Genomic DNA, 24,654 nt, shown 5'->3' with positions numbered 1-24,654 from the left:
AGTAATTTAGGCCATCATTGCATATGCAGGACTTCTTAACAGGCCATCTGGTGGTTATAGGTTCTGAACTTCAGAGGTCTGCTCTAAATGAACCTGCTAGACTCAGGTGCTCTGTTCTATAAGGGGTCCATTATTGTGTTAGTGCTTTGGCCCACCGGTGGATCCACTGGTACTCTGGTGAGACAGTCCGACCCTGGCTGCTGGTAATCAACTTTTATAAAAGAGGTTCTGTAGCAGTAGACACAGAAGAAACTCTTTGACACAGCAGCAGCTGGTGTGTATATTTCCACAGCTGCTGCAGAACCTCTTTGAGATTTTTTTTTTATATAAAAAAGCCTTATATACTTTGCAGCAATGGCACCAATGAAAGAGGATTTTATGTCATTCATGGTCTTTGACAGACATGATAGCAGAAAAGGATGTAAAGGGTTACAAAAGGGTAGGAGTAACGAAAAGGGGAGCTCAGGACGCCAGATTGTTCGGCAGTAATATGTCGGTTTGTCAAAATGTCTGTGGAGGTGTGCTCACAGGTTTTCACAATACTACTTCTAAAATCACAACGCTGATCTTGGTAGGACTTTCTGCCCACGAGTACATAAAGGAGCTTTCACTGACTGCCAGCCAAAATTGTGCAAAAGTTTGTTTAGAGCAATTATAAGAGAAAAAAAATCCCTGTGGTTGTTTAATATGTTGGCTCCAATACAGTACTCCTACAGTATGAAAAAAACAAAAACCGCTATTACCTCTACCAGATACATTTACTGCTCAGGACAAATGGTTTTATGATGTGATACCTCAATCAAGCCAAATGTGATAACTCATTAAAAATACAGTTCTTAGAGTGTATGTGCAATGGGCGTCTCCCCCCCAGGGCCCTACTATAACGCGACCCAGGTGTAGGAATGCAGAGTGGTGTAGTGCAGCCTATTTGTTTCTTTATGTGTGTGACGGTGCTCCTACCTGGATACAGCTGGACCCCAGGCTTTGGCTCCTAAGCAAAAAATAGGGGGAATAATTGCGGGGTTTGAAGAAATAACTTGAGTCCAGACCTTGAGATGAAGTTCAATGGCAGCTTTACTTTGAATAAACGTTTCTTCAAACAGTTTACAGGCTTTGTCTTGGTTCCAGCAGGCTTTAGCATTAAACTGGCAGGCAAACTCAATTCTGCTATATCTTACTCTCACTCTGCTGTATTGACAAGCTGACTTGGTGTCTTTGTTTCCTCTTTATGCTGCACTTCACTAGTGTAGTCGGACTTATGTTCAGCCAAAAAGTAGAATCCTGGCAGCTCCAACATGGAGTCTCAACCAGAACAAACTAGAACTGCCCCGCCTCCTTCTGGTAACAAGCAGGACTTGCCCACTTCTGACCAAAGGGGGGAGAATGGAATGGTGAGTTCCATTCTATTTATAGCTCTGCCGAGTTTGCTGCCACCCGCTGGTGAACCAGGCACATTACATGAACAGTCACATAACATTATAAATGCACAGTGTTGAGGGACCTGGAAAAAAATATATAAGAGACATACAGGTTAGACCATAAAAGATATAAGCAAGGGTGTTACATATGTACTGTAGATTTAAATCTGACCCTTCAAATGAATGTTTTGTCAGGCTGTGCATACGCATTGGTTTTGGTTTTGATGCGGTTTTGCTCCCAAACCATGCAGTGTCACAGTTACTGGTTATTCTATTTTGCCAATTCCAGATGTTTGAACTTGCTGTGGTGCCCTATAGAGCCAATAACTAGCCGCAGTGGTCATCCTGTCATCCATGCCTGTACGTCACTGGGTCACATGCTTCACAGGTGACAGCTGACTGCTGCTGCCAGTTTTTGGCTGCAGCAGTCACATGGTGCCCATCAACAGGATGTTGATGCCAGAGACAGCAGTTAAAGCCAGGGAGCAATGGAGTCAGAACCTAGCGGCAGGGACGAGGTACAGTAAGTATGAACCCCACCGTGGGTTGGTCCCTCTCTGAGGCCTTCGATATCCCCTTTAAAGGAGTTTCCCAAGATTTTGATACTGATGACCTATCCTCACTTCAATGGGGCTGAGTGCGATACCAAGCACAGCCAATATATGTATGGCGCTGTGCTTGGTGAGCACAGAGAAGGCCACGGCACTCATAAGAGCGCCGGTGCCTTCTCAAACAGCTGATTGGTAGGGGTCCTGGGTGTCGGACCCCCACAGATCAGATACTGATGACCTATCCTGAGGATAGGCCATCAGTATCAAAATCTCCCCAAAAAACTTTGTTTCATTGCTGGGTGCTGGATTCCTTCCTGTTCCTTATTATGCTAAAATTCTCCTCTTCCATACCAGTGCCATCATACTGTCAGCCCCAGTGTCCTTAAAAAACAGCTGGGGATTCCGGGCCAACCAGCTATATACCCAGGAGGGACCACTGAAGGGAAACTACAGTATTACGTTGTGGTCTTCCACAGGGGATCTCTGTTTTGACTCCCATATATGATGTCCATATGCCATGGCTGGATGTCACTAATACAAGAGACTCAGTTAATGGGTCAAAGGGACAGTGAGAAATTAGTTTGCAAGGTGTTAACAGCACACTGAAAAAGATTTCATGTCTACGGACAGCTTTAGATTCTGGTTCTTTTTCAGTTTTTTTGGCGCTGCTTTTATGATGCAATGTTTTATTGTGACATCACCACAGAACCTAGTCTATAGATACCCAAAAAAAAATTATCGTGTCCGCTATTGTTTGATTTACTCATGATGACATCACAGTTAAACACATGTACATAAAAAGTCCGGACCGCGCGTATCATAAATATAAGGTATAAAACAGGTTTTTTTCTTCTTCCTCCCTTCAAAAAGTTACCAAGGTCTGCAGATCTCCTACTAATGGATATCCTGCAACTTACAAAGAAAAACAATAGGGTAGATCCGTATGTTTGTTCTGCCCTGTGATGCACAGGTTGTACTTACACGGCATTTTTGCGGACTGGTGATTAAGTATATTCTTTAAGGCTGGGTTCACACCAGAGCGTTTTACAGCACGTTCCTACGCGCTGTAAAACGCTCAACAAGGAGAAACCAATGCTTCCCTATGGGAATGGTTCTCACCTGGGCGTTTTACAGCGCGTACGATCGCGCTGTAAAACGCCCGACGCCCCAAGAAGTACATGAGCTTCTTTGGGGCGTCTTGTCGCGCGTTCCCGTACATAGACTTTCGGGAACGCGCGACAATGGGCGTTCGCTTGTCTCTGTATGCGCGATTGCAAACGCCCGTACAATCGTGCTCCATCGCGAACGCTCAGGTGTGAACCCAGCGTTACAGTTAAACACAGCCTATATATACATAATTAATTGCTTATTCATGAGGGTCGTTGTTGTGACATCACAATAGAATACAGCCTATAAATGCACACTCGTCTCTAAGGCCGATGCATTGCATCTTAAGACACCAAGTGATCTCTCAGTGCTACACATTGGCTGCAGGAGGCACTTGCAAAATTTTCCAACGAAATATAGGGGCACATTTATTAAGATGGGCGTTTTAGATGCCGGTCTTAATAAGGCCCAGCACTGGCGGTGGATCCTCTACATAACGCCGGCCTCTACATAACTTCGGCGGATACACCGCCGCTTCTAAATGTAAGCGAGCTTCCTTGCTGTCTAGCATTTAGACCATTTTCTATGCCTAAAACAGGTGTAGAAAATGGTAAATGAAACAGGCCTACCGGCAGTCCCCCTTGCCCGCCCATACCACGTCCACTTTTTTAGACCTGGCATGAGTGGGGAAAACTCACACACTGCGACGCCATCTGTGCTAGAAATATGTCTAATATAGGCGTATTTCTGTTTAATAAATGACCCCCATAACCTTCACACATTTTTGTCATACTGTTCACAGGGTAGTCCAGAGAGAACTGTGACTATTAACACACTAATCATTACTTTAGCTTTTATAATAATCATCTGGATTTATAGAAGAAATCTTAAGGCCCTTTTATATGGGCCGACAATTGGGGTGATTATTAGAAAAAGTGTATCTAGGAAAGGTGGCGCTGATCACAGAATGAACATTCATCATGTGAAAGCATCACTGAAAGGGACTCCGTCAGCAAATTTGTAGCTCCGCCATTGCTCTTAGAGGCTCATTTGCATATATTAAAACATCATTTTTCTCAGCAATGAGGGCACATATAAACATGGGACCAACACAGATGCCTTCAGCTGCCAAGTACACATGTAACAGGTCAGCCAGTGTCATAGGTACAAAACTGCTGACAGATGCCCTTTAAATCATTGTTTCTGGGCAGCAGACCATTCTGTATAAACGGGGATCTGCTGCAAGAAAAAATGATTCTCTATGGGCACTAGCAATCACAGTAGCAGTCACTCGTCCCCATACAGAGGGATTGATTAATGCATGAAAATCCAGCTCTCACCTTCTCTGATGAGCAGGCAATTATCAGGAACAAACGGTTCATTCCCAATAACTTCATACTGTCTTGGCCCAAGTAAAGGGACCTTTAGAAAGTAAGGGTCCTATTCGCCAGGAAGATATTATTTCATTAACGAGCAGTGATTAAAGATTTAGTAAGTTGTTTGGGTTGAAAGACATTCATTAGTTTTTCGCTGTTTGCTGCAATCGCTGCTCGTTCACCCCTGCAGCGTTTCCACTGCTAACGACTGGCAGATTTCTGATTAGACGAGGGGATTTAGTGGCGGCTAAGGATAATCTGTCAGGTTTGTCTGAACCGCAGAAAGCGTTTGACCGCTGTATGCTATCACATGCGACAATTTCTGAAATTAGAACTCTAAGGCCTCTTTCACACGGGCGTCATGTTTTTTGCCCGGATAAGAGGCGGGTGCGTTGCGGGAAAATGCACGATTTTTCCGCGCGAGTGCAAAACATTGTCATGCGTTTTGCACTCGCGTGAGAAAAATCGCGCATGTTTGGTACCCAAACCCGAACTTCTTCACAGAAGTTCGGGCTTGGGATTGATGTTCTGAAGATTGTATTATTTTCCCTTATAACATGGTTATAAGGGAAAATAATAGCATTCTGAATACAGAATGCTTAGTATAATAGTGCTGGAAGGGTTAAAAATAATAAAAAAGTTAACTCACCTTCTCCTCTTGTTCGCGTAGATGCCGGTCTGTTCTTTAGCTGTGGACTGAATGACCTGTGGTGACGTCAGATCACATGCTCCAATCACATGGTACATCACCATGGTGATGGAGCATGTGATCTGACGTCATCAAAGGTCCTTTAGCCCACAGCTAAAGAACAGACCGGGATCTACGCGAACAAGAGGAGAAGGTGAGTTAACTTTTTTATTATTTTTAACCCTTCCAGCACTATTATACTAAGCATTCTGTATTCAGAATGCTATTATTTTCCCTTATAACCATGTTATAAGGGAAAATAATACAGTGAATAGACTGTCACCTAGAACCCATGCGTGAAAATCGCACCGCATCCGCACTTGCTTGCGGATGCATGCGATTTTCACGCAACCCCATTCATTTCTATAGGGCCTGCGTTACGTGAAAAACGCACAAAGAGGAGCATGCTGCGATTTTCACGCAACGCATAAGTGATGCGTGAAAATCACCGCTCGTGTGCACAGCCCCATAGAAATGAATGGGTCAGGATTCAGTGCGGGTGCAATGCGTTCACCGCACGCATCGCACCCGCACGGAAAACTCGCCCGTGTGAAAGGGGCCCCAGGCTTTGGCTCCTAAGCAAAAAATAGGGGGAATAATTGCGGGGTTTGAAGAAATAACTTGAGTCCAGACCTTGAGATGAAGTTCAATGGCAGCTTTACTTTGAATAAACGTTTCTTCAAACAGTTTACAGGCTTTGTCTTGGTTCCAGCAGGCTTTAGCATTAAACTGGCAGGCAAACTCAATTCTGCTATATCTTACTCTCACTCTGCTGTATTGACAAGCTGACTTGGTGTCTTTGTTTCCTCTTTATGCTGCACTTCACTAGTGTAGTCGGACTTATGTTCAGCCAAAAAGTAGAATCCTGGCAGCTCCAACATGGAGTCTCAACCAGAACAAACTAGAACTGCCCCGCCTCCTTCTGGTAACAAGCAGGACTTGCCCACTTCTGACCAAAGGGGGGAGAATGGAATGGTGAGTTCCATTCTATTTATAGCTCTGCCGAGTTTGCTGCCACCCGCTGGTGAACCAGGCACATTACATGAACAGTCACATAACATTATAAATGCACAGTGTTGAGGGACCTGGAAAAAAATATATAAGAGACATACAGGTTAGACCATAAAAGATATAAGCAAGGGTGTTACATATGTACTGTAGATTTAAATCTGACCCTTCAAATGAATGTTTTGTCAGGCTGTGCATACGCATTGGTTTTGGTTTTGATGCGGTTTTGCTCCCAAGCCATGCAGTGTCACAGTTACTGGTTATTCTATTTTGCCAATTCCAGATGTTTGAACTTGCTGTGGTGCCCTATAGAGCCAATAACTAGCCGCAGTGGTCATCCTGTCATCCATGCCTGTACGTCACTGGGTCACATGCTTCACAGGTGACAGCTGACTGCTGCTGCCAGTTTTTGGCTGCAGCAGTCACATGGTGCCCATCAACAGGATGTTGATGCCAGAGACAGCAGTTAAAGCCAGGGAGCAATGGAGTCAGAACCTAGCGGCAGGGACGAGGTACAGTAAGTATGAACCCCACCGTGGGTTGGTCCCTCTCTGAGGCCTTCGATATCCCCTTTAAAGGAGTTTCCCAAGATTTTGATACTGATGACCTATCCTCACTTCAATGGGGCTGAGTGCGATACCAAGCACAGCCAATATATGTATGGCGCTGTGCTTGGTGAGCACAGAGAAGGCCACGACACTCATAAGAGCGCCGGTGCCTTCTCAAACAGCTGATTGGTAGGGGTCCTGGGTGTCGGACCCCCACAGATCAGATACTGATGACCTATCCTGAGGATAGGCCATCAGTATCAAAATCTCCCCAAAAAACTTTGTTTCATTGCTGGGTGCTGGATTCCTTCCTGTTCCTTATTATGCTAAAATTCTCCTCTTCCATACCAGTGCCATCATACTGTCAGCCCCAGTGTCCTTAAAAAACAGCTGGGGATTCCGGGCCAACCAGCTATATACCCAGGAGGGACCACTGAAGGGAAACTACAGTATTACGTTGTGGTCTTCCACATGGGATCTCTGTTTTGACTCCCATATATGATGTCCATATGCCATGGCTGGATGTCACTAATACAAGAGACTCAGTTAATGGGTCAAAGGGACAGTGAGAAATTAGTTTGCAAGGTGTTAACAGCACACTGAAAAAGATTTCATGTCTACGGACAGCTTTAGATTCTGGTTCTTTTTCAGTTTTTTTGGCGCTGCTTTTATGATGCAATGTTTTATTGTGACATCACCACAGATCTTAGTCTATAGATACCCCAAAAATTTTTATCGTGTCCGCTATTGTTTGATTTACTCATGATGACATCACAGTTAAACACATGTACATAAAAAGTCCGGACCGCGCGTATCATAAATATAAGGTATAAAACAGGGTTTTTTTCTTCTTCCTCCCTTCAAAAAGTTACCAAGGTCTGCAGATCTCCTACTAATGGATATCCTGCAACTTACAAAGAAAAACAATAGGGTAGATCCGTATGTTTGTTCTGCCCTGTGATGCACAGGTTGTACTTACACGGCATTTTTGCGGACTGGTGATTAAGTATATTCTTTAAGGCTGGGTTCACACCAGAGCGTTTTACAGCACGTTCCTACGCGCTGTAAAACGCTCAACAAGGAGAAACCAATGCTTCCCTATGGGAATGGTTCTCACCTGGGCGTTTTACAGCGCGTACGATCGCGCTGTAAAACGCCCGACGCCCCAAGAAGTACATGAGCTTCTTTGGGGCGTCTTGTCGCGCGTTACCGTACATAGACTTTCGGGAACGCGCGACAATGGGCGTTCGCTTGTCTCTGTATGCGCGATTGCAAACGCCCGTACAATCGTGCTCCATCGCGAATACTCAGGTGTGAACCCAGCGTTACAGTTAAACACAGCCTATATATACATAATTAATTGCTTATTCATGAGGGTCGTTGTTGTGACATCACAATAGAATACAGCCTATAAATGCACACTCGTCTCTAAGGCCGATGCATTGCATCTTAAGACACCAAGTGATCTCTCAGTGCTACACATTGGCTGCAGGAGGCACTTGCAAAATTTTCCAACGAAATATAGGGGCACATTTATTAAGATGGGCGTTTTAGATGCCGGTCTTAATAAGGCCCAGCACTGGCGGTGGATCCTCTACATAACGCCGGCCTCTACATAACTTCGGCGGATACACCGCCGCTTCTAAATGTAAGCGAGCTTCCTTGCTGTCTAGCATTTAGACCATTTTCTATGCCTAAAACAGGTGTAGAAAATGGTAAATGAAACAGGCCTACCGGCAGTCCCCCTTGCCCGCCCATACCACGTCCACTTTTTTAGACCTGGCATGAGTGGGGAAAACTCACACATTGCGACGCCATCTGTGCTAGAAATATGTCTAATATAGGCGTATTTCTGTTTAATAAATGACCCCCATAACCTTCACACATTTTTGTCATACTGTTCACAGGGTAGTCCAGAGAGAACTGTGACTATTAACACACTAATCATTACTTTAGCTTTTATAATAATCATCTGGATTTATAGAAGAAATCTTAAGGCCCTTTTATATGGGCCGACAATTGGGGTGATTATTAGAAAAAGTGTATCTAGGAAAGGTGGCGCTGATCACAGAATGAACATTCATCATGTGAAAGCATCACTGAAAGGGACTCCGTCAGCAAATTTGTAGCTCCGCCATTGCTCTTAGAGGCTCATTTGCATATATTAAAACATCATTTTTCTCAGCAATGAGGGCACATATAAACATGGGACCAACACAGATGCCTTCAGCTGCCAAGTACACATGTAACAGGTCAGCCAGTGTCATAGGTACAAAACTGCTGACAGATGCCCTTTAAATCATTGTTTCTGGGCAGCAGACCATTCTGTATAAACGGGGATCTGCTGCAAGAAAAAATGATTCTCTATGGGCACTAGCAATCACAGTAGCAGTCACTCGTCCCCATACAGAGGGATTGATTAATGCATGAAAATCCAGCTCTCACCTTCTCTGATGAGCAGGCAATTATCAGGAACAAACGGTTCATTCCCAATAACTTCATACTGTCTTGGCCCAAGTAAAGGGACCTTTAGAAAGTAAGGGTCCTATTCGCCAGGAAGATATTATTTCATTAACGAGCAGTGATTAAAGATTTAGTAAGTTGTTTGGGTTGAAAGACATTCATTAGTTTTTCGCTGTTTGCTGCAATCGCTGCTCGTTCACCCCTGCAGCGTTTCCACTGCTAACGACTGGCAGATTTCTGATTAGACGAGGGGATTTAGTGGCGGCTAAGGATAATCTGTCAGGTTTGTCTGAACCGCAGAAAGCGTTTGACCGCTGTATGCTATCACATGCGACAATTTCTGAAATTAGAACTCTAAGGCCTCTTTCACACGGGCGTCATGTTTTTTGCCCGGATAAGAGGCGGGTGCGTTGCGGGAAAATGCGCGATTTTTCCGCGCGAGTGCAAAACATTGTCATGCGTTTTGCACTCGCGTGAGAAAAATCGCGCATGTTTGGTACCCAAACCCGAACTTCTTCACAGAAGTTCGGGCTTGGGATTGATGTTCTGAAGATTGTATTATTTTCCCTTATAACATGGTTATAAGGGAAAATAATAGCATTCTGAATACAGAATGCTTAGTATAATAGTGCTGGAAGGGTTAAAAATAATAAAAAAGTTAACTCACCTTCTCCTCTTGTTCGCGTAGATGCCGGTCTGTTCTTTAGCTGTGGACTGAATGACCTGTGGTGACGTCAGATCACATGCTCCAATCACATGGTACATCACCATGGTGATGGAGCATGTGATCTGACGTCATCAAAGGTCCTTTAGCCCACAGCTAAAGAACAGACCGGGATCTACGCGAACAAGAGGAGAAGGTGAGTTAACTTTTTTATTATTTTTAACCCTTCCAGCACTATTATACTAAGCATTCTGTATTCAGAATGCTATTATTTTCCCTTATAACCATGTTATAAGGGAAAATAATACAGTGAATAGACTGTCACCTAGAACCCATGCGTGAAAATCGCACCGCATCCGCACTTGCTTGCGGATGCATGCGATTTTCACGCAACCCCATTCATTTCTATAGGGCCTGCGTTATGTGAAAAACGCACAAAGAGGAGCATGCTGCGATTTTCACGCAACGCATAAGTGATGCGTGAAAATCACCGCTCGTGTGCACAGCCCCATAGAAATGAATGGGTCAGGATTCAGTGCGGGTGCAATGCGTTCACCGCACGCATCGCACCCGCACGGAAAACTCGCCCGTGTGAAAGGGGCCTAAGGCCCCTTTCACACGAGCGTGACTGATTAGGTCCGGATGCGTTCAGTGAAACTCGCACCATTTTGCAAGCAAGTTCAGTCAGTTTTGTCCGCAATTGTGTTCAGTTGTTCAGTTTTTTTCTGCAATGCGTTTTGATGCGTTTTTCACGCGCGTGATAAAAAACTGAAGGTTTACAAACAACATCTCCTAGCGACCATCAGTGAAAAACGCATCGCATCCGCACTTGCTTCCGGAGATGCAATGCGTTTTTCACTGAAGCCCCATTCACTTCTATGTGGCCAGGGCTGTGTGAAAAACGCACAATATAGAGCAACGCAAAACTGATGCATGAAAAAAAAACGCTCATGTACACAGACCGATTGAAATGAATGGGTCAGGATTCAGTGCGGGTGTTACGCGTTTACGTCGTGCATTGCATCAACGCGGAAAACTCGCTCGGGTAAAAGGGGCCTTATACCAGAATTCACTCCGTCTAATAGCTCCTTAAGATATACAAATTTGTACAGTCGATGGTAAATAGGCTAAAAGATAAGGTCGCTAAGGCGGCAGCACCCTTCAGCCTGTTATATGGCCACTGGCTGGTGATGACGTGCACAGTATTGTGCGGGTTTATCAACAGTTGAACAGCAGCTGATATGTTTATGCAGCGAACATTCATGGTCTCTCCGTACCTCCCAACTTTTGAAAAGCCCAAAGACAGACAGTAGCATGCCATGGCAGTTACATTACACTAAGGCATTAGGCAGATAATCCTTAAGATCAATGCTAACACGCGTTCTTAGTAAAGCTGGTTAGCGATGATCTGGCAGTGTAATACTGCCGCCGATTACCTGATGAACGCTCCGACGTCACAGAGTTGAAGCTCCATAATCTTGCGCATGCGCGAGTACGCAGCATGTCAGTGCCGGCATGGTGTTCCTTCCCTGTGCTGACATCAGCCTCAGGGAACGAACTGCGCAATGCTCGAGATTACGGCGCTTCAACTCTGTGATGTCGGGGGAGCGAGGAGGAGATTCGGAGGATGCGGGGGCGGTGCTGGGCTCCTTCACAGTGGGCGTGGCTGGGCTCCTTCACAGTGGGCCGTGCTGGGCTCCTTCACAGTGGGCGTGGCTGGGCGCCGTTTTTTTTTTTTTTCTACTGAATAAAAGCACTCAGAGCTATGGGCAATGTATATTGTGGACGTGCTAGTGGCGATCTAGCAGCGCATGTCCTCAGCTCTCTAGGCTCAAACTAGCGGACAGAATCCCTTTAACATTTCATAAACCTGTATGAATGAGAGCATCACTTTAATAGCCATTCCCCAATAAAGCGTTTCTAGAAGAGTGCCGCCACAAGCTGCGGCTGCGTTTTACAACAACATACCTGCATTTATGCTGCATTTCCTTCCAGCAAAGGGGGGGGGGAAAGCTAATCACAGACAGCAAAACTGAATTGCATTAATCAAAAAATAGATGTACATGAAGGTAATTTAAAGGGGTTCTCTGGGCTTTTAATATTGCTGCCCTATCCTCAGGATAGGTCATCAGTATCAGATCCGCGGGGGTCCGGCACGTCTATGGCAAAGCAGCAGCAAGAAGATAGAGACGGGAGACAGCATGTGTCAGATCTGATATTGATTACCTATGCCGAGGATAGGTCATCAATACTAAAAGTTCGGAGAACCCTTTTAAGTCTGCTGTGTGTTTTCCCTTTGCTGGAAGAAAACACATCGTAAATGCAGGCATGTTATTGGAAAAACAGCTTGTGGTTTTTTTATGCATCTTTATTTATTTTTTGCTGCACCCAAAGCACCAAGACCAGACAGGTGTGGCAGCACCTATGAAGAGCTTCTGTATGGCTGGGATTACACACGCGTTTTAGTTGCATTTTGAGCCATCGGAGGTTTTACTACTACATTACAAGCTGAGGAGTTTGCAGGGTTTACAAGAGATAAAATCACAATCACCATCTGCACAAAAAATTGCAGCTGGTACCGCAGCGGTAGGTTTTTCCAATGCAGTTTTGACAACGGCTCCAAAAAAAAAAAAAAAAACTCTGCAAAAACGTCTTGTGTAAATCCAGCCTTAAAAGACATTATTAATTTTAAGCAGCAAGTACAAGACCAGCCTGACAATTATCAGTAATCAAAGTGTGTCACCCGAGGCTTAGCGACAGACGTAATAGCCCCCAGGGGTGTTGTCACACTTAGCTGCCACACAGTGCGCCACGGCCACGATGCTGCCAGGAGGCCTGTCCAGGCAGATTGCTAATGAAAGAAGTGGTACCAAACTGCAAGGACCAGTAATCAGTGCAGGTCTGTCGCTCGCGTCCACTTCTCCGCCACTGCTCGGGTGCTATGGACGACACCATCCTTACAATTACTTAAAGTAGATTTATATATTTTATCCAGCCCAGCTAGGAAGTGGACACAATGGTATCCAGTCTCTGTTAGGCTCTGTTCGCACCAGGGCTGTTGTTCTGCCTCCTCATAGGAGCCGAACAATGAAAATGACGGCATTGAGGGATCAGTCACATGACACTAACGGCACCGAAAGGATCACATTTAGGGCTCATGCACACGACCGTGCCGTTTTTTGCAGTCCGCAAAAAACGGATGCCGTCCGTGTGCCTTTTGCAATTTGTGGAACGGAACAGGAGGCCCATTATAGAAAGGCCTATTCTTGTCCGCAAAATGGACAAGAATAGGACATGCCTCATAATTTTTGCAGACCCATTGAAATAAATGATTCCGTATATGGACCGTATACGGAATCAAAATACGGAACACAAAAAACGTTTGTGTGCATGAGCCCTTACCGTCGTGAAGTCCATCAGCTTGCCAACCTGGTGTCCATCAAATTATGATGAGGATGATGATGGTGAGGATGATGATGAGAGGGGCAACCATTAAAAATCTTTCCCAAGACACTGGCACCTGTGCACTTTAGAGATCAGTTTTCGGCCATCATTATCAATATAACAGGACGGGAGCAATTTTTTTCATCATTCACCGGCCATTAGAAAGCTTTGGGCAAATAAATTTTTTATTTTTGCAAACTCAACAAAATAATTCACTAAACATAACTGATAACCCAGAATAAAGAATATAACATCCAATAACTCATAGATTGTAAGCTCTTGCGAGCAGGGTCCTCATTCCTCTTGTTCTAATTATTGACTTGTCTGTTGCTATGGTATTTATGACTGTTTATACATGAACCCCTGATCTGTAAAGCGCTGCGGTATATGTTGGCGCTATATAAATAAAGATTATTATTCTATTATTATAATAATTACTTTTCAATTCACTGGAATGTAGATCTGCGCTGGAGCGCGAGTGTAAAGGGTTAACAATTCACCTACTAAAGACTGTCTCTGATGCAGATGATTGTTGCCTACATTTGCTCAAAAAGTTTTGTGCTCAAGAATTCATTTTAAACGCAATAAGGATACTGATGGGTGGCTTGTTATGCAGGGCAGGGCAGTCTTTGGACACTTAAAGGGTTAACATTTTCTGCATAGCGTTTAGTCCAATTCAGAAAAAAAAGGAAAGAGAAACTTACTGTGTGCTGTCCGCTCCACGGAGAGAAATGAAGTGAGTGACAGGCAAGCTGCGTTACTGTATGACAGAGTAATCAGCATCATCACCGCCCCCTGTTGGAAAATGGTGGGAACTGTAACAACAGCTGCATTCTTCCTCTGTCCGGATGGGAAGACTCAGTATTACTATGCATCCTTGAAGAGTAAGAGTGGCGGAAACCCTTGTTACTGATGATAAAAAAAAAAGGAAATTTATTATATAATCCTTTCACAAATATTAGCAATTTGTATGCATTAACCCCTTAGTGACCAGCGAGTTTTGGACCTTAGGGACCAAGCAATTATTATTTTTGTTAATTTTTTTTTTCTACTTGCATTCCAAGAGCTATAGTTTGTTTTTTTCCGTCTAGGTAGCATATGAGGGCTTGTTTTTTGTGAGACATGTTGTCTTTAATGGTACCATTATGGCGTACATATAACTTACTACTTTCACACTTGCGGTAGCCTTTTCCAGCAGGCTGTTCTGGCGGGGGAACAGCCTGCCAGATCTGTGGTACCGTTAGTCCACTGTGCCGCCGGAAATCCCCATTCACTATAATAGGGGGCGGGCGAGTGGTCTGACCGCAGCGCGGCAAACAAGCCGAGAGTTGGCCGGACAAAAACGACAACATGCTGCGTTTTTTGTCCAGCCGCCTCTCGGCTCGTTTGCCGTGCTGCAGCTGTACCTCTGGCCTGCCCCCATTATATTGAATTGGGCCGGGGGGGACTAGTGGTAGCACGGATCCAGCAGGCTGTCACCCACCACCACAGCCTGCTGGAAAGGGCTACCACAAGTGTGAAAGTAGCCTAACTTATAGTAACTCTTTCGGGGGGGGGGGGGGGGGGTGGATTCTGCACTGTGCCTTTTGCAGCATAAAAATTTAGCTTTACGATCTGGGTCAGGACGATTATAGAGATACCAAATGCCGTACATATTGGTTTTTTGAGCTTTACTACTATTGCACAATAAAACCCCCTTTTTTTTTGAAAAAAAAAGAAAATGTTTTTGCATCAGCACATCCCAAGACACATAACTTTTTAAATTTTTCTTCTCTGGAACTCTGTGACTAAGAGCCGGCTGGCTCGAAACATGTCGGTCTGACCAGGGACATGGAGGGACCTCGTTCACTGCACCGTGTGTAGGTTTGGAATATTCAATAAAGAACATGTAAGATTGTATCTCCTTCCTGTTGGAAATCTGTTTATTTGAATTAACTCTGTGAGAACTTGATTTTTGCGGAAGGACTTTTTTTTATGGAGTTCACCATGCAGAATAAATGACACAATTGTGTAGTGCAGGTTGTTGCAGAAGCAGAGATACCAAATATGTGGAGGGGATTTTATTTTTGCAATGTTTCCATTGAAAAGCATTTTTTTCAATGGAAAAAGGTGTATTTTTTATGTCCTAAAACTTCATTTAACTTTTATTTTTACCACTTAATAGTCCCACAAGGGGACTAGTAGGTGACAGGAAATGTTTTGATCACTTCTATAATACACTGTACTACTTATGTAGTACAGTGTACTATATACTGTCAGTAGGATACTGACAGCACTATCATTAACCCCCAGCTGTGCGGGGAGCCGATGTCTGAGAGAGGGAGCCCCCACCCTTAACCACTTAGATGCTGCATTCGTTATTAACCGCAGCATCTAAGGAGTTAAACGGCCCAGATCGATGACTCTACACGGAAGACCTGTGCAGCGCTTAGACTAGGCCACCATAAAAACGCAGCTGCCCAACCTAAGGCTCATTGATGACCGCCATAAAAATGTGCATTGCAGTCACTAACGGGTTGAAGAAAGTAACATTATTAATAAAATATGTATAGTTGTCCTCAATTCAAAATTATTCTTGATTGTTAGAAGTCCTTTCCCAGAACCCTTAGGTCTCAGGACTAAAGCTGAAGACTGCAGTAAGGACTGTTATCAGGACAGTATAAGCAGTACTGCTGTTAGGGGCCCAAACTCGCCTGCGGGCTGCCACCTACCTGCTTCCCACCGGTCACCATATAGGAGTTAACCTCAACAAGCAATGAGGTGCAAACCTGGATCTCAACATGATGCCTTTCTGTTCACATATGTGTTAATGTTCACCCCCCCCCCCCCCCCATTCCCATTTCTCCCTTCCACATGGACCCAGTAAATACAAATTGAGCCGTTTTTATCTTGAATCTGATAATTAGCTGCGGTGTGATATGATGTCACAAAAGCCATAGAAAGCCATTTAAAAAAATCAAGTAAAAGTTTTTAATATTAATGGCCTATTCTCTATAGGCTGAAACTGTGAACCAAAGTAAAATACTGCATGAATATAATAGAATTTTTTAACAAGGGAAACCTTAAAGTGGCTGTTCACCTTCGGCATTCCTTTCTGTTTGACCCTCATGGTGCTGGATCTGCAGAGGGAAGCATACTTACCTTCTGACCGCTGCTGGGTTACGGGTCCTTTGGTCCCCTGGTTCTTGTTTGATGGGGGTCACGTGGCCACTGCAGCCAATGACTGGCCACAGCAGTAGCATAGGTAGTGAGAAAACCGCAGGAGCCAGAACCCAGTGGCGGGGAGCAGATAGGTATGCATCCCTCTGCAGGTCCAGAAACGTGGAAGAATGAGCGGAGGGGTCTGGCAAAAAGGCCCCTGAAGGTTATCAGCCCCTTTAATCAGGTACGGCTCTGTTACACATCAAGGTCAGGTACTACGTTCAGATAAGAATATGTGAACAGCACACATATTTAGCTGTATAGGTTTACCAGGGCAACTGACTTGGGTGCACGTTAGGTGGCGTTCAGACATGGAGCCATACAAAAAAAACAACGTATACATTTATTTTTTTCATTTTGTTTTTATTGTATTGAAGTTCATTTAGGAATATAGTGTAAGCCGTGTACCAGGGTGGGCTCCCCAGGATACAGTGAAGTCACGAACGAGGAAAACAACCCCACCACCAGAATTTTACTTAAACATGGTAATGAACACAACCACAAATGCTGGGAACACACAATAAATTTACATACACCGAGCCCGAAGGCTGAGACCCTTGTGCTGCACAGTATGGCGCCCTCCGATGAATGCAGGAGGAAAGCATGGTAATTTACCTACTGGCGGGCATGACTAAACCGCCACACCTTACCTGTTATTACCCTAAAAAACAAGGCCAACTGTATGGGTGTGTGGTGCGGGCTAGCCTGCGGTGCAGCACAACAGCTTACAATCTTACAGAGCTCTACAGAATTCCCCCTCCCATAACTGGTCTTGTAGCACGTGCCTGAGTATTCCTTCTGAGCAAAACGCCAGCCTGGCTTGAGTTTGTGGGACGTTTATCACCTTTCCAGTGTGAAATGTCACTTTAAGGCCTCATGCCACACGACAGTATTTTTTCACGGTCCGCAAAAACGGGGTCCGTAGGTCCGTGATCCGTGACCGTTTTTTCGTCCGTGGGTCTTCCTTGTTTTTTGGAGGATCCACGGACATGAAAAATGAAAAAAAAATCTAAGTCAAGTTTGCCATTGAAATGATAGGAAAAAACGGACACGGATCACGGACACGGATGACAATCTTGTGTGCATCCGTGATTTTCACGGACGCATTGACTTGAATGGGTCCGTGAACCGTTGGCCGTGAAAAAAATAGGACAGGTCATATTTTTTTCACGGCCAGGAAAAACGGATCACTGATGCGGCTGCCAAACGGTGCAGTTTCCTGTTTTTTCCACTGACCCATTGAAAGTCAATGGGTCCGCCAAAAAAAAACAGGAAAACGGCACAACGGCCACGGATGCACACAACGGTCGTGTGCATGAGGCCTAAGTTATGGAGTCCTTGCAATGAACAGTAGTAACACTTGTGGCCTGACACAAACAGAGACTCTATCTAACTAACTACAGGCCTGGTCTCAGTCTCTAGGCGCCAACACTGTGATGAGGTGCGTGCACGATCTTACCGACCTGGGTCTGCTCTGCCTCCTTCGAACAGAACAAATGCCTCTCCAACAAGCATGCAGTGCCGCAGTGTATGTAGCTTTGCTCCTCAGCCCTCATCAGCGTTTCTGGAAGCAATCCTTGTTCCTCTGGACAGGATCAGGATCTTGGACACAATCAGCTTCACTTAGCTGCCACTCTGGTCACCGAGGTAGGCTCCCACACCTGGATGCCGTCGGATCCTCTGCTCACACTGTTCCTCAGTCTCAGCTCCCTCTAAGATGGCTTCTCTCTTTCTCTTCCTCTCCAGGCTCTGTGTAACCCCACCTCTCATGAATATGGACATATATGCAGTCTGTAGCTGTGTTTAGGAAACAGCGACATCTTGTGGCCAAATAGCAGAATGTCAATCCAGATCATTTAATTTAATCTACACAAACAGTGTTCAGACAAGGAGAGCTGTTTCCCCATGTCACAATAGAAAACATAATAAAAAATATAATCCGGTGCACTGCGCTTTAAGATACAGAGAAAGGATCCCAACACGAAACCTGCCCCCTGTTTACGTTATTCTCCCGTCGAGTACTTTCAGAATAACGTCATGCTCCTCTGGATTTAATGAGATTCTGTCACTGCTGTTTTGGATTAACATACTCAACACAACTAGAATTCCCTTTTATTTCCTGCCCTTGTTTATACAAAGAGGAAGCAAGTTACATAATGTATCGAACAATATTTGATAAATGAGACCCTACCTGACAAAAGCACATTCCACCAGAAGAATAAGATTGTGTGCACACAGGAGATGACCCGAGCCACGGGGAAATGGAGTCTGAAGTATTTGGCTGCAACTCCACCTAAAATACAAATGGTAGCAAATTCCTTAGTGTAATTTACATGTTAACCAAGGTCTGCTGCACTGTATGTACATTAAATGTGCACTATGATACCTGCGGCCTTCAGAGGAATTCCATGAAAAAAAGCTTTAAAGGTGTATAGTCACCTTTAAAAAAAATGGACTTTTAGGACCAAATCCCCTAAATAGTCATAAAGGTTAAATTATAAAATGCTGGCTACCTGTAGGGGAAGTTTAATTGCTCACCATATGCTTAGTTATTGCATAGGTCAGTGGTGGCAAACCTGTGGCACTCAGAGCCCTCTCTGTGGGCACCCACACCCTGGAAAAAGTCTATGGTGTACCAATATGCCCGACATTCATCAGCGCAGGGCACACTATGAACGGCACAAGCAGTACATTGAATGCAGGCAGGCTATTATCGCTAAATGATAAAGTACGTGGATGATATACAGTTGTGTTCAAAATAATAGCAGTGTGTTTAAAAAAGTGAATAAAGCTCAGAATCCTCCTAATAGCTTTTCTTTCCATACACACAAATGCATTGGGAACACTACACATTCTATTCCAGATCAAAACATGAATAAAAATATATCAAATTTGTGTTGTTCCTGAATATTAGTGAATATTAGACTGTTCAAAAAAATAGCAGTGTTTGTATTCTTCTTTACAAACTGAAACATTCACTGTATAAACTGAAAAATGTTTGAAGATTTTGCTTTCCTTTGAATCACTAATATTTAGTTGTATAACCGCTGTTTCTGAAATCTGCTGTACATCTGTGTTGTACCCGACAATGGAGTCAACCACCTTCTGGCCCTGTGAACAGGTACTTCAGCCCAGGATGATTGGACTACATTCCACAGTTCTTCTCTATTTCTTGGTTTTGCCTCAGAAACTGCATTTTTGATGTCACCCCACAGGTTTTCTATTGAATTAAGATCCGGGGATTGGGCTGGCCACTCCATAACGTCAATCTTGTTGGTCTGGAACCAACATGTTGCACGTTTACTGGTGTGTTTGTGGTCGTTGTCTTGTTGGAACACCCATTTCAAGGCCATTTCCGCTTCAGCATAAGGTGGCATGACCTCTTCCAGTATTCTGATGTATTCACACTGATCCATGATCCCTGGTCTGCGATAAATAGGCCCAACACCGTAGTATGAGAACATCCCCATATCATGATGCAGGCGCCACCATGCTTCACTGTCTTCACAGTGTATTGCGGCTTGGATTCAGTGTTTGGGGGTCATCTGACAAACTGAATCCGACCACTAGACCCAAAAAGAACAATCTTACTTTTATCAGTCCACAAAATGTCTCTTTAGGCCGTCCATGTGCTCTCTGGCAAATTGTAACCTCTTCAGCACATGCCTTTTTTTTCAGCAGTAGGACTTTGCGGGGGCTTCTTGCAGATAGCTTGGCTTCACATAGGCGTCTTCCTATTGTAACAGTACTCACAGGCAGGGGCGTACATAGAAATCATGGGGCCCCATAGCAAAACTCAGAATTGGGCCCCCCTCCCCCTCCACCCCCTTGCAATAAAAAATTGAATTATTGTAGCTGATCCGTTGGGGTGTGGGGTTTAATCTGATATTGATGAGAGAAAAAAGCTTGTGAAATGTTTTTTTGTCTTTTTTTTTACTGTTAATAAAATTGTATTTGTATTTTCTTTGGTGCACCCCCCAATACTTAAAAAAAATTGTAGCCCCTCGCAGTAGTATTGCCCTCATTGCACAACCTTCACAGTAGTTTTGTACAGATGTGTGCCCCCTCAAAGTAGTTATGCCCACATTGTGCCCTCTCTGTGCCCCTTTCACAGTTGTAATGCCCTCGTTGTGCCCCCTTCACAGTAATAATCTTCATTGTGCCCCCTTCATAGTAATAATCCCCATTGTGCCCCCTTCATAGTAATAATCCCCACTGTGCCCCCTTTATAGTAATAATCCCGATTGTGCCCTCTTCATAGTAATAATGCCCACTGTGCCCCGTTCATAGTAATAATCCCCATTGTGCCTCCTTTATAGTAATAAGGCCCACTGTGCCCCCTTCACAGTAATAATGCCTTCTGTGCCCCCTTCATTGTAGTAATGCACTCTGGCTCTGTGCACCCTCCATAGTAGAAATGCCCATTGTGTCCCCTTAACATTAGTAATGCCCTCTGTTCCCCCTCCATAGTAGTAATGCCCTCTGTGCCCCTCCATAGTAATAAAGCCTTCTTTGCCCCCTCCATAGTAATAAAGCCCTCTGTGCCCCCTCCATAGTAATAAGGCCCTCTGTGCCCCCTCCATAGTAATAAAGCCCTCTGTCCCCCCTCCATAGTAATAAAGCCCTCTTTGCCCCCTCTGTATTAAAAAAAAAAAAAAAAACACAGTACCTACTCACCTTGTCCCCAGGGCCGTCTTTAATATTGATTGGACCCTGGGCAAAAATTTACTTGGGCCCCCTGGATCCCGCCTTCCCACACCTTAGCAGGCAATCAAGCCCTCCATCACAACACACACACAAACAATCCACACATCTGGTAGAGTACAGTCAATGACTGTAAATACTTTCAGTTCTGCAGACTCCAGCGGCTCAGGATCAGAGCTCTAAGCAGCTGGGCTCAGGAGACCAGGGCTCGGCTCACCCTAGTGTTACAGTGCACCCCATCACCCCACAGTATGCAGTATAGCACCCTGTAGTATACAGCACCACACAGTATGCAGTATAGCACCCCACACTATACAGTACCCCACAGTATATAGTAGAGCGGTATAGCAGCCCACAGTATACAGCACCCCACAGTATACAACACCTCACAGTATACAGCACTCCAAACTATACACGATACAGCCCCCCACACTATACAGCACAGCAGTATAGTACTCCACACTATACAGCACTCACAGTATACAGACCCCCACAGTATACAGTACAGCAGTATAGTACTCCACAATATACAGCCCCCCACAATATACAGGCCCCCACAGTATACAGGCCCCACACAGTATACAGCCCCCCCCACACTATACAGGCCCCCCACACTATACAGGCCCTCCCACACTATACAGCCCCCCACAGTATACAGGCCCCCCACACTATACAGGCCCCAACACAGTATACAGCCCCCACAGTATACAGGCCCCCCACAGTATACAGCCCCCCTCCACAGTATACAGCCCCCCACAGTATACAGCCCCCCCCCCACAGTATACAGGCCCCCCACAGTATACAGACCCCCAGTATACAGCCCCCACACAGTATACAGCCCCCCACACAGTATACAGCCCACCACACAGTATACAGCCCCCTTCACAGTATACAGCCCCCCACAGTATACAGACCCCCACACAGTATACAGCACCCCACTATACAGTAGTTTACAGTATATTAACATAACAGCTCCTGTCACCTTTTTCTGATGTAATCTTCACACAAAAAAGCTCCACAGTTAATATTGCTAGGTTACTGGTCACATGGTGATGATGTCATCTAAGGTCCTAGATCACATTCACAGCTCTAACACAGTACGATGCATGGACACAGTGTCGGCAGGCATGGCATGGCAGCACCCCCTGTGTAGCTGACAGCCTGACACCCGGGGCAGTGGCTAGCAGGGCTCAAGAGGCAGCTGCCTTGGGCCCCCCAGGAGCAACTGGGCCCGGGGCAGCTGCCCCTTTTGCCCCTTGGTAAAGACGGCCCTGCTTGTCCCGTTCCTGAAGCTCACATGCCTCTTTTCCCAGCAGGCACAGATCGCCCTGCAGCACTGTGTGGGCGGAGCTTATGCAGATTTCTGGGCTACAGGCTCCGCCCACACATGCTGGCAGTGCGATCTGTGTCTTCAGGCTGAATGGTGGAGCGGGGAGAAGTCTTCCTACTTGACCATTCAGAGCGCCGCCAGCCTGAAGGAGGGGAGGAGTGCGGGGAACTGAGCGGTGAGTGACAGGACCACAGCTTCCAGCGCTCCAGCAATGAGCGCTTCCATCTGTATTGATGGAAGTGCTCATTGCTTCTGGCACCCCCCTGAGAGCCGGCACCTGGGGCGGACCTCCCCCCTTAAACTGGCAGGGGGCTTCAGGAGGAGTACTCAGGAGGGCTGTCATTTATCTGTCCAGCATCTGTATGTGGCGTGTATTCAGGTCAGAAAGGGGGCGGGGCCATTCAACCTGGCCGGGCCCCATAGCAACTGCGTGGTCTGCCGCTATTGACGGCACGCTACTGCTCACAGGTATCTTTAGACCTTCTTTGATCTTCCTGGAGCTGATTGTTGGCTGAGTCTTTGCCATTTTGGCTATTCTTCTATGCATTCGAATGGTAGTTTTTCGGTTTTGGTTGCCATTTTAAAGCATTTGCGATCATTTTAGCTGAGCAGCCTATCATTTTCTGCACTTCTTTATATGTTTTCCCCTCTCCAATCAACTTTTTAATCAAGGTACGCTGTTCTTCTGAACAATGTCTGGAACGACTCCTGTTCCTCAGAATTTCTGAGAAAAATGCACTGTAACCAGATGTACATTTGCTGCCTTCCTTCCTTAAATAAGGATAATAATTGCCACCTGTTTTTCAAAAAATGAATGACCGCACTAATTGAACTCCACACTGCTATTATTTTGAACATGTCCCTTTCAATTAGTGATTCAATTACACAGAATCAGCAGCATGCATGTCTGTTGGGTCTGTTGGATTTCTATTACTACACCTGCTAGTAAATTATTTGCCATGTAGAAATATCATTTCTACTAAAAACAATGATTAATCAGGTTAGTGATGTCTGACTGCTATTATTTTGAACACAACTGTGCTATATTAGATTGTTGTATTCAGGGTAAATTGCCGTGTTGGCACTTTTGCTATAAATATGTGGGTTTTGGGTTACAGTTTAGGCACTCATTCTGTAAAAGGTTTGCCATCACTAGTATGGGTCAATGTAAAAACAGTATGCATTAAAGGGCATTCGGCGCATGCGCAGTGGAAATGTCTGAGCAGGGAGCGGTCAGACATTGACTGCGCCTGCGCCGAATGCAGAGACGAACGGCGCAGGCGTGAGATTTCAGACGCCAGAAGCAGGGGGAGGATCGAATTCACTAGGAGATGGGCGGGCTGGAGCGACGAGCTGGGCGGCAGTTTATGAAGGTAGACGGAGCCTCTAGGTGCTGAAAAGACGCCCGCATAGCACCTAGAGGCTCATTTGCATAAATATAAAAGTGCTTTTTTAAACCAAACGGCCGAACAGAAGAATATAACACTTAGCTTGTATTGTACATCAGACACTAGCGGATCGCTAGTGTCTGAAAATGAAATGTGTGCAAAGCAAGTGGTAGAAACCCTTTAATATCCTAATCCCCCTCTAGTGGTGACCACAATTTTATCCTTTACCCTTTAACTCAATGTCTAGGTGATTTGGAACTCTATATAGAACGAAAAACATTATATAAATATATTTAGATATATATTTGAGTTGCAGTTGGTTTGCACCTGTGGTGAATAAAAGCAGGTCCACCACCCTTTGCCACATTTGGAGTTGCTGCCTCTTTTTTGAAAAGTGAATATATTTTTTATTATTTAGACTAAAAATCCAAAATGGTATTTGAGGTGGACATTCTCTGCAAAGGCTTTCTGTAATTACTGTGTGACATGTTTGTACAGTACTGTACTGTACATCTAGATAGGACAGGCTCATAACTGACCACCAGGGTGCCATAGGATCTTTTGATGGGCCCTGGCACAGTACAACAATTAGCCCAGAGTACTGCAGAGGAAAATCCCATTTGATGCTGACGGTGTCAATTCTATTCCACTAGAATCTAATTTGTATGGGTTAATTCATAAACAGATCTTATTGAATAGTGATGTCCTGACTTAGCAACATTATCATCATCATAAAGAGGCATAAAAGAATAGGCAATCTGCTA

General features: G+C 44.9%; 1 long non-coding RNA gene across 1 annotated transcript in view; it reads right to left on the bottom strand.

Annotated features, from left to right (window-relative positions):
- Nucleotides 1-5,797: 5,797 nt before the first annotated feature.
- The window catches only part of LOC122945942, a 35,531-nt gene continuing 16,674 nt past the window's right edge, over nt 5,798-24,654 (bottom strand). Inside the window, exons 2-4 of the long non-coding RNA XR_006391188.1 lie at nt 18,660-18,761; nt 13,972-14,176; nt 5,798-6,225 (exon numbers count right to left, since the gene is read on the bottom strand). This is a non-coding gene — a long non-coding RNA (uncharacterized LOC122945942). The remainder of the gene's footprint in view (nt 6,226-13,971; nt 14,177-18,659; nt 18,762-24,654) is intronic.

The sequence above is a fragment of the Bufo gargarizans genome, chromosome 9, assembly GCF_014858855.1.
Source record: "Bufo gargarizans isolate SCDJY-AF-19 chromosome 9, ASM1485885v1, whole genome shotgun sequence".
In the NCBI taxonomy this organism is placed as follows: domain Eukaryota; kingdom Metazoa; phylum Chordata; class Amphibia; order Anura; family Bufonidae; genus Bufo; species Bufo gargarizans.
Note: the sequence above shows the minus strand (reverse complement) of the source record. Positions and strands in the feature narration are given on the sequence as shown.